The sequence below is a fragment of the Alligator sinensis genome, unplaced genomic scaffold, assembly GCF_000455745.1.
Source record: "Alligator sinensis unplaced genomic scaffold, ASM45574v1 scaffold360_1, whole genome shotgun sequence".
Taxonomy (NCBI): domain Eukaryota; kingdom Metazoa; phylum Chordata; order Crocodylia; family Alligatoridae; genus Alligator; species Alligator sinensis.
This window is the reverse complement of record NW_005842337.1, coordinates 1367392-1378768: the sequence shown is the minus strand read 5'-3', so window position 1 is coordinate 1378768 and position 11377 is coordinate 1367392.

The window sequence follows — 11377 nt, the reverse complement described above, 5'->3', positions numbered from 1 at the left end:
CCACACTGAGGGGGCCTCAGTCTGTTCCCCCACCCTCCCCTCCCTGTCCCCGTATGCCCCATCCCCTCCGCAGACTTACCTGTAGGCAGCTGAGGGACCTGCTCTCTGCTGCCTGGCTGTATTTCTGGCACGCACACACACACACACACACACCATGCCTCGCAGATGGCATTTAAGCTCTTAACATCTCTAGCCCCACACTGGGCCCCATAACCCTCTAGTCTGGACCCCAGCTAGATCCCTCCTAATCAGGTGGTCTACTCCGCCCTCATTCTGGGCTGCCTAGTTCCCTGCACTCTTCCCCCTCTCGGGTGTGACCCCCCCCCGCCCGGACCTTTGGGCACACAGGCCCCGGCCTCACCTCCAGGCCAGTCGGAACCGCGGGCCCTCGACTCTAGGCATCACTCGCAGTGGGCTTCTGTCCTTTTTGACCCTTCTGGTCCTGGCCCCAGCATTGAGCAGTCAAGGGTACCTTAAGTCAGGCTTCTGAGCAACTAGCCCACACTCTTTTACATGGGTCCACCTTTTCAGGCCCTACTATGGGGTTATTCACCCGGTTGTTGGGGCTGGGGTTATTAAGGGACCCCAACCTGCCTTTCATCAGGGTGATAACTGCCCTGGCATTTCCTGGGGGCTCCCGCAACACCAGGAGCCCCACCAGGCCACCCATCCCGGGCATGGTGCAGTTTTAGGTCATGCCCAGGACCAGGAGCCACCAAACCATCCACATAAGCTCCTGTCCTTACCTCCAAGCTGTTCCAGAGCCAGAGCTCTGACAGCTGATGTCTCTCTCATGGCTGCCAGAAGCAAACTGCTGCTTCACCCTATATGTATTCTGGGTCTCAAAAAGGCTTCCCTACTCAAGCACCTGGCTGCTGCCTGCTCCAGCCCTTCAAGTGGCAGGCACCAACAGTGCCCTACCACATACCCCCTGCATCCCATTCCCTGCAGCCCGAAACAGCCCCTTTCAGGCTAGAACTCTGCCAACCTGCAAGGGGAAACCTACCATTTCCTGTGTTTTTCTCCTTCAGAGAAGAAAATCCACATTTTTTTTCACAGCAAACGGAAAACCTGGATCTGTGAACATCATAGTGGGATTATAGCTGACTGTGTGGAGGGGAATCTGGAACAAATGCTGAATTATGAAAGGCGGGGACACGGAATACACAAGGTGCTGCAGCACTCTGGAGCGTTCTGCTTAGAAAGATCCAGCAGACTCAATCTGAACATAAGAAAATGCACCCCCATACATACCCTCCCCGCCACACACTGCTGCAGGATTGGTTTCTCTAACTGTATTCAACAGTATCCTACTTACTGATGCAACAATGGATGCCATGCATGCGCTATTTGTGTTGTTCTGTGTACACAAGCATGAGGTGGGGTTTATCCTTGTCCATATTTATCATTTATAATTGCCCTCAGCACTTTGTCAGCTTGTCCCATAGCGATGAAAACTCTCATGTCCCTTTGAAGACTTATAATGCAGAGAAAACACATAAGTGGGCCATTGAATTTCTCTGAATTCTTAATTAATAGAACAAAAAAGGCAGGAGGCTTTCCTACTTCATACCATGTTTAGATTAGGCAGCGTATACTCAGCCTCTCAAGCCTGTCCTCAAGAAAGAGAATGTGGCAGTTCTGTCACTAATCTGGTTTACCCAGGTTTTATGGTTTTGGATATACTCAGAGATGCTGCAATGACTCAGACTAAATTGCTGCTTTGTCTGAGAGACACGATTTCTCTGGGTAATGAGTTGATCATAGCTCTGATTAGCTTTTGCTGCAGTAATAATAACCAATGGGTGCTGGCAGCAATGGATGGTTGGAGGCTTTGTTAAACAGAAAACATGGTGAGGACCCTGCATGGCAAAGGGATATTAAGTCAAATGAATTAATACCCAAGGGGATCAAATAAAGTTGCCTTTTCCTTCCTTTAGTTACACAGTTCCACTGCTCCATAGCAGGCTTCCCCAGCTACTCTGGGAATCGAGAGAAAGTGAAGGTGACTGCAGGCACATTTGCCCTCCCCTTATTCTGGCAGTGCAAGGTAGGGCTCTGGGGGCCATGAAGTAACATTTGCCTAAATGTGAGCTAGTGAAAGGCTCTCCACACTGTTTAAACCCTACATATGGGTTATGGTGAGGCATCTGCTTGCACAAAAGACCGCCTCAAAGGTGACGGTCCAAGGTGCAGGTACCCTTTTTCTGTGCTGAAACAGAACTGGTCACCCTTTGTATAATTAGCTGTGTATGGCTGTGGCTGGCTATTTCAGCCCTCAGGGAATGGTAGGTGTGGCAGAGGCTGTGCAACACACACCCCGCTGGCACTGGGCCGGGGACTGGTGAAGTGTATGTTGCTACTGTGCTTCAGCTAAGAAAAGCCCAAATGAATTTCACCCCAGTCCCGTGTTCATTTTCCATGTGATCATTCACAAAGGTACATGAGAGAACTCTTGTCTCCAGCAAACATGATATGAGAATCCAGCTGGATGAATAATACCAGTGACATGTTGTGCTGCTATTAATTCAAACTGAAATTCCAGTTTGATCGGGCCATCTTCAAAGCCCTTCTGTGGTCATTCCTGTGCAGTTAAGTATTGCTAGCACAGGTGTTGGTGGAAAGCGAGTGCTAGGCTCACAAACTCGAGGGCCCCCAGAAAAGTCAGCTTTAAATGGGCTTTCCACAAGCATGTGCATTAGAAAAGTCACCAAGAATTTTTCTCATCCAGTCATCAGAGCAGAAGTGGTACCACATGATTGATGAGACCAATCACAACTGGAATGAGGATCAAATAGCAAGACAGATTAAAAGAAAAAAACAAAACTGTCAAATGATTTTGAATACCAAATATATAGATGACAAAAATGCTATCTGCTCATCTTTTGTCGACAAAGAGTAAGACTGTTGTTTGCCTACGTGTCCATGCCAGCCACCCACATCACATTTCCCCACCTCTGTAGGGTTGTGTGTAAACTGATACATTCATTCTCTCACCATCCCACAAAGGAACCAGTGCACGAATGCCCATTTCCACCCATTGCCCAGGGCACAGTTTATTAGGGCACAAAACCTCACAGGTACCATAGAAACAAAACAACTCCCTCCACCCAAGTTGCAGATTTTCCCCTAGCTTCTCTTGGCACGGTGGAAAGAGGATGAGTCCTTCCCCTAAAGCTGTTGCTGGGTCATGTATCAAAGGTACCTTTTCTTAGCTGTTTTGCTGCGTTCAGGCCTCTATTCCTTTCTTGTGTAGATAGCCAGGGAATGAGTGGGCTGATGGGAAATGGGCAAAGCCTTGACTTCATGCCTAATGCAGGTGCAGAGGGAGAAATAATCTGATAACCTGACCCTATCTCTGGGGTCACATTTTGACTCTCAGCTAGGGTGACCATCATAGAAGACATTCCTGTTTTCGCTACTCTGTCCTCTGTCTTCTTTTGATATGAAACCTGATGCCTTTATGTCTTCAAGAGAAAAATAGAGGACATAAAGGCATTTCATTTCATATCAATAGAGGACAGAGGATAACCAACTGTCCTCTGTGATGGCCACCCTACTCTCAGCTCTAGAGGCAGCACTAGTGCCTATTTCTGAGGGCATTGTATTCTTACCATCAGGCGCTGAAGAAGTATATTTACCTTACAAATATTTTGTCACAAATTATTTGCTCAGCTGTGCAAAGAAACCTTGTTCCTCCAGTAACTCCTCACCCCACCTAACATCTATGACAAGAACCCAATGTCACCTCCCTGTGTTCCCCCAAAAGTTCTGGTGACAGTGCCAACCACCCCTTTTTCTAAGCCATAAGCAAACATTTGGTCAAGGAAGCCAGTGCCTTCTTGCTTTGCTTACAGCGAATGCCCACGGCAGTAGCCAACTGCCAGCTTTCTAACTCTATGTCAATATAATACTTTCCATGTCAACCTCACCAGCTTCTGGCAGGTCATCACTTAGCATGAGTCACACAGTATGCACTGCCAGTTGGTGCTATCATTAATGTTTTAAACCATGTTTAGTCTCTTTGTTTTCTGAGGCTTGTACATCACAGTGTTGAAACAAATAGAGGGATCAATTTCCTGCCTCATTTTCTTGTCCTGTGTTGATTTCCAGCATCTCTTTCTTTGCATCTCTCCCTGTCTCAGTACCATTGAACACAAATGACTTGCTTCCACATTTCTTGCCCTTTTTGGTCTACCTCCAGTCTATCTGTCATCCTTCACATGCTATTAAGCTATCAAATCCCACCTCTGCTTTGCCTTAGATGCCAGCTTTTATCATCCTCTTCTGCACAAGAACTTTCAGACCTTTTCAAGGTTGCTCCCTGTAGGCATCTCCACTTCATCGTCCTCCTTCAAATCATTTAATACTCACCTCTGCTTCCATGCTTTATATCAACAATGGTTAGGCAGCTGGTGTGCTGTCAGGATAACCAGAATTGCTTCATCATGTTTCCTCCTATTGTGTCAGGTGAATTGTTTCAGTTGATGCTTGGGGGCGGGGAGGGGAGAGGGCAAAAATGCAGATAGGGCAATGTTTAAAATGCTTTGCCAATTGATTTCCACTTTACTGAATTGACTGAAAAAGTCTAAGCATTTTCAAAATGAAACATTTTGATTTTTAGAATTGAAATCATGTTCTCATTTTAAAAAGTTTTAAAATTTTGTTTGAAAAAAATGTTAAAACAATGCTCAGGTCTAAAAGAAAATGAGCCGAAATCAGTTTTTTCTTGTCTATGAAAAATCTAAAGGTAAGTTTCATTTAGGGTCAACCAAATGATTGTTTTAAATTTGTTGTAATTGCCAGCAAATTGTAACCTCTTTGAGAAAGAGAATGTCTTGTTTCTTACGTGATGAAATAACACCTAACAAGGTCTTTGCTCATTGCTGAAGTCTTGAGGCACTGGCACAGTACATGTGAACAGGGAGATCCACTTCTTGCAAAAATTAACAGAAGCCCTTTCTCATTCAGGTCACACAATAAAAGTTCTCAGAAACCAGCTTTTTTAGTTGCCATCTTGTTCTGATCCAGTTGAACCATGTTATGGTTAGCTGAAAGTTCATTTGCTTCTACAGATAAAAACTGATGCTGATCATACAGAAGGTGGAATGCCAAGCTCTCAGATGGTATTGGTTTCCCATGTTTCTTTAGACTGGATTCTAGTAGGTTGGCTGGTTTCTTGCAGTTTTTTAGACAGTGGCATCAACAGGTGGATTCAGACAGGTGGTTTTAAAGAAAGCAGATTGGTCTCACTGAGAAGAAATTCAGACATGTGCTGTACTGGGAAGGGCAAAATCTAAGCCAAGTACCTAAGCATTGCCCCGACGTGACTAATGGAATTGCGGACAGCTTGGAGAGAATGATCGACATGGGGGCAGGAACAAGGAAAGCCAATGCAGTAAAGTATTATCTAGTAAGGGGATGTGCCACCTCTTCTGCTGGGCTGAAGCCCTCAGAGAGACAGCGGGGGAATGAGGGTGCTTTTGGATTGAGCAACTAGTGGATTTTTTAAAAAAACTTTTGCAAAAAACCAACAATGTTTCAACAACATGGTGTTTTTTTAATTTTTCCATCTTTCACCTTTAAGAATTCAGATTAAATTATTGCACCAGATATCACAGCTGAAAACGAGTGTAGTGGTGTCAGCATTGTTTTTACATATCCACATCTCAGGCTCCTGGCTCACTTGATAATTTCTGCTGTAGTAAGACCAGGTATGAACAATGGGTTCTCCAGTACTATATTTGCAGGTTAGAATGTGACAATGTGGGAGGTCTCCAACCAGCCAGTGCTGGTCTCCCACCTCCCCTGGGCATGCTGCCTGCCTCTCTTTCCTGCCACACCTTGCTGTTAAGTAATTAGTAGGTAATTAGGCGGGAGGCTGCCCTTCGAGAGCCCTGATGTCTAAGGGCCAAAAGTACACGTTCCTACCATCCATTAACGTGTCGCATGCCTCGCAGATGTTTCTAACAGCTGTGCTCTGTTCTGGCCTGAGGCCGGGCCCAACTCAGCACAGTGTTAGGCTTCTCATATTCTGCCCTATTACAGGCCACACTCGTACCACCTCCCTCTCACTGAGGCCTCTCTCACTCCACTGACTCTCACCCAGTCTCTTTCATACTGCCTTTCCTGGGCCTCACGCATACCACCCCTCCTGTCCCTGGGGCCACACTCATCCTGCCCTATCTTAGGGGAGTCTTCGGGCTTGATTCCCATCACTACCTGGCCAGCAAGCACGCAGCCTTTTGGGCATCTCCCGCTACCCTTATCTGAGCGAGTGCTGGGCGGTTTACAGAACACTGGTCTGACTCAACCTACGGTCTCTCGCTGGGCCACTCACCCAGCTGCTCTCAATCAAGGGGCTCCTAACTTGCCCCATTGTTTACCTGTGACTCCTCCTCTGCCTCCCCCCAAATTGGCCTTAGGCCCACCTGCAGCCTCAGGTGCCCAAAGGCTTACCTAGACCTAACTCAGTCCCCATGCTAGCAGGACCTCTCCTCAAGCCCCCTGCTCACAGGGACCCAACTCACACCTCTTACTTGCAGTGCCTTATCTCATGCCCCTGTGTTCAGAGGGGCTCTCAACTACTGCTCTCTACTCGCCCCTCTCTCCAGGGCCTTATAACTGCCACCCTCGTGCAGCCCTTTAGGTGCCCCTCTGCACCCCCGCCTCCACTGAGGCACGTACTCCGCCCCCTACTCTGGGGCCTGGGGTTGAACACCCCTGCAGGCTCAGGTGCCACTTATCGGCATGCCTGGCCCACAACTCTCCCTCTCTGGGGTCTTGCACCCCACACAGGCTCAGGTGGCTGCAGCTGTGCCTGGCCCCACTACCCACACTCTGGGGTCTTACACCCCACAGGGCTCAGGTGCCACACCAGGACATGCCTGACCCTCTATGGTTACTGGTGTTAAATAACCCACCCAAAGGCAGGGGCTGGGGTTAAGGCACCCCTCCTCGCCTTTCACTGGGGGAGGTAACTGGCCTGGCATTTCCTGGGGGCTCCAATGCCCCTAGGAGCACCACCAAGCCACCCTTCCCCAGCAGGGTGCAGTTTCAAGTCATACCTAGGACCAAGAGCCTAAAAGCCATCCCCATAAGCTCCTGCCCTTACCCCCTAGTTGTTGCAGGAGCAGGAGCTCCACCAGGAGATGTTTCTTCCTCTGCTGTCCTGGATCTAAAGTGGCTGCTCATCAGAGATGGGGTATCCCCTGCTGCCAGCTCTTAAAGTGGCAGATACCAGATGTGCTCTGCCACTCACCTTCCCCCTTAGAATGGTTCCTGGGGGAGGCTTTTCCCTGCTGCTCCACAGGCAAGCTCCCGCAGAACTTGCCTGCACCCTGCTGATGCTCTGCCATACAGAGATGTGTGTATAGGCATGGGAGAGGAACAACAGTGCAAGTCTCCATCCATAGAAATGACCCTCTTCTCCTAAGTACTCATAGCGTTCCTTTTATTGTACCATTTGAGCACCTCACTCCTTTTATGTGGTCACACTGTGAGTTAGGACAGGACAGTACTATGACCTCCATATTACAGATGGGGAAATGAGGTGCAAAAACACCAAGGCACAAATTCTGATAGGTCTTTATGTGTCTAAATATCCCTGAGGATTAGGCCCAGAGTGACTCAGGGAGTCCATAGCAGGTCTTATAACAATACACTGAGCACATCTACATGTGTGCTTTAATGCTCATTAGCCTATTTTAATGCACATTAAAGTGTCACCAAAAAAAATGTGCTTTCACTAATGCACATTAAAATAGGCTAATGTGTTTTTTTCTAGTACCTCAGGCACTTTTACACATGCTCCAGGGGTGGAGAGGGGCACTTTAAATAGAGTGGCTCTGAGAGCCACTCTAATTAAAGTGCTGCAGTGTTTTGTGTATTAGCATCCCCATGCTTCAAAATGGTGGTAGGGGGCACTTGAACTAAAGCTCGTTGAATGAGCTTTAGTTCAAGTACCCTGCTGCCATTTTGAAGCATGGGGATGCTAATACACGAAACTCAGAGGCTGACTGGAGTGTGGTAATTATCGTGCTCCAGAGGACTCAATTAATCAAGTCTGCTCCGACGCACTGTAACTAGAGCGCATCAGAGCAGCCCCGCAGCACGTATACAGGCACCCTCACATTGGAGGTACGAAATTTAATATGCATTAGCAAAAGTGCATTAATGAACTTGTAGACGTGTCCAAAGTCTCTAAACCATGCATGCTATGGGCCGGAATGTCATTGCTGTTGTTGTTATCATCCTACCTGGGTTTTAACTAGCCCTTTTCATCCATAGAGCTTATTCCGTGGCAGTCAGGAATAGAATATAGGTATGAGTCCCGTCCCAGTGCTATATGCACTACATAACACTGCCTTCCTGCCTGGTGTTAACTGTGCTGAGGTATTTAGGGAAAGGCAAGGGCAGGACTATTAAAACACTGGACACCACAGGTAAGGGCTGAAGAAGATCATCTGCCTAGTTAGCAGAGCTGTGCACAGACAGCAGCCTGTTCAGCACATGGCTGCGTCAGCTGTAGGCTGCGTAAAAAGCCCCGTGCTTTCAGGAACACTAAATTAACGACAAAATAAATAAATAAAGTGAAGAGCTCTCTCTTGTTATTGCGCTGCAGGCATCGTTTATTAGATGCTGCTGTACTATGGAGTCCTTATCTCTCCCTCCAGATAAAGTAAATCAGGACTCCAAATGCCGAGAGTATTCTCATTTGCCAGAGATTTAGCTGCCCTGTTCTTCTGTGTTTTCCTAGACAGTGATTTTATTTTTAATTTTTACTTTAACCCTCAGCATCCTCATCATTCATGACTCCTGCTCTCAGGAAATAAAGGGCCAAAGAGGGATGCTCCAAGGTCCTTTTTGTAGGCAAGGAGAGGATCTCTGTCAAGTGCAGATGCTTCAGCCATGTTAAATAGGTGATGCCTTGTGGAGCACAGAATCTGGGCCAGCTCCTCACCAGACTGGACACTCCCACCTCTTCCCAGGCCCGTTACAGTAATTAGATTTCACTCCCTTTGCACTTCTGCTTTCAGCGTTGTTCTTTGAATGTCTCTTAATGATTTTTCTGCTGCTGAAACACATCAAACATACAAATTGTGCTTGAAGTCATTGGGGAAAAAATGAGTCAACTCTGTTTTCCAGCCCCAGTAACTTCTACCTCTTCTCTATGGTATTTGGGCCAGAACAGAGAGGCAGGTAGGTCCCAGGTGGCTGAAGATGACTTAAATTTTCAGCTTAGTTGGCAGTACATTCACCATTGCTTCCTCTGGCATTGAAATACTATCTACTTGTCCCACTGACTTATTCTGTGAAGGGGGCCAAAAATGACTCCTAATTAAGGTCCGTAGCCTGGAATTTATATGTAAGAAACTCATTCACCTCTTTACTCAGCAGATCTCTTGCTGATGCCAAAGACTTTGCACAAAGAGCAAAGGGAGGATATGGCCCTTCTGTAATAACTCAACTTTTAGATATTGTCACTATTATTTAAGCACCTGACTGTTACACTCAGCCTCCCTCTGTGGGGAATTACTTTGAGGACCTTTCCCATCCTCCTCTCCATCTTTGTCTCTCATTTCCCCGTCTTTATGTCCCTTTGCCTTGCCACCCTTTACATTTATCTCAACGGTCACTCCAGTACCCTTCCCTCAATGAGTTTTACTCTCATCTCTTCCATAATTTCTCTGTTAAAATTATCAGCATGGAAATAGTTGGTATTGAGGGAAAAAATGCAGTGTTTCATTTCTGCTTCTGTTAACTCCTACAGTACAAAAACACAGGGATTTTTTGCAAGGAAGACGCAGTGTGAGTTAAATACCGCCCCTCAGCATTGATTCTGAGGAAATTGGTCTTTCTCCCTCATTTTCCTTAACTGAGAAATGGGGTTTAGCCTTTAGTTTCTACTATTTTAGCGGAAGTCCAGCATAGTGTATGAAGAGATTGAACAAATGTATGTAACTATAGCATGATAATAAGTGACCTACATTAGCGATACTCCTGGGTGCTTCAACTTATTGCCTGAGGTTCTTCACAGAAAACATTATCAATTTTTATTTTATCCCATGTATTGGGCATACCTCTCCTGGAGTCACAAACAGTCTCTCTCTCTCTCAACTGATGTACTGTATTTTTTTCTTGTGAATAGGACTATGTCTGGCACAATTCCCTTAGAGGTTTGCATGTCGTTGTGGCTTTTTGACTCACAGTGTCTGATCACTTGACTTTTAAGATGCCAGGACTGAGTGTCACTGATCTAAATTGTAGCACAGACATATTAATGCTAACCATAATAAATATTCTTTATTTAGTTGGGAACCAAGGAATATAAAAACCAAACTTGCCATGTTGGTACATGTGCGAAGTGATGAAGGAAAAGAAGAAGGTTACATAATTTTAGTGTGTAGATCCATATAGGTCTAAAGATGAAGACATACATACAAATATAGACTCCATGGCTTTAGTGAAGTTATTCCAATGTTAGTGACGTTAAAGAGCAGCAAATATATTGTGTTCATTACTGAATTTTAAAGGCAAAGCAAAGTAGCTGTTCTGTCTCCCTGTTTCGGAAAAGTAGAAATTGGGGATTAACAATATCTCATTCCTTTTGAGGCTGATTTTGAGCCAGCTGCACCCAGCTATAAAAAATTAAAAAAAATCAAAACAAAGCAGCCATCACTTTAGGATAACTTTAGAAAGCAGCTCTGAAGCCTCCTAGCAACAACTGCCTAATTATCTCTGCAGGTTGGTGTTCCTGTTCCCAGCCCCAGTAAAGCATCCTGTCACCAACTCTAACTCTTACAGCTGTAATTCATAAGCAGGTTTCTGGTTCCCAGCAGGAGCTGACTGTTACCACATATTTTACACACAAAGCAGAGTTTGACTTGAAGAGCTACAGAACCCTGGGCCTGTTTCAGACTTTAGCTATGGTTGGAGATGATTCTGCATGTTAAGCTGTGGTTACGTCTGGGCATGTGTGAGGAATTAGGATCACCGTGGGGGACCTGGGGGACTTGCATGACATCAGGCCAGGAGGGCTCCATGCACCACATGTAGCCCCTGGGACTTAGGCTGGGGTGGGGGGTCTGTGTGCAGTGGGCCATGAGCACCCTGAGGGCCCACTGCTGGCTGTTGCAGTGGCCAGTGGAGACTGTGCCAAAGGGGGTGGTGGGGGGGAGGGTGGTTGAAGAGCCTAAAGATCCAGTGGCACAAAAATCAATTGCACAATGTGCACAAACCCAAATACATTTTGTACGGCTGGGGGGTTTATTGATGTTTGTGCCACTGGCTCTTCAGGCACAAACCCCCAAACCCAAACACATATCCACACCTCCCCCCACAACCCTCCCACACCTTCCACAAACCCCACACATTC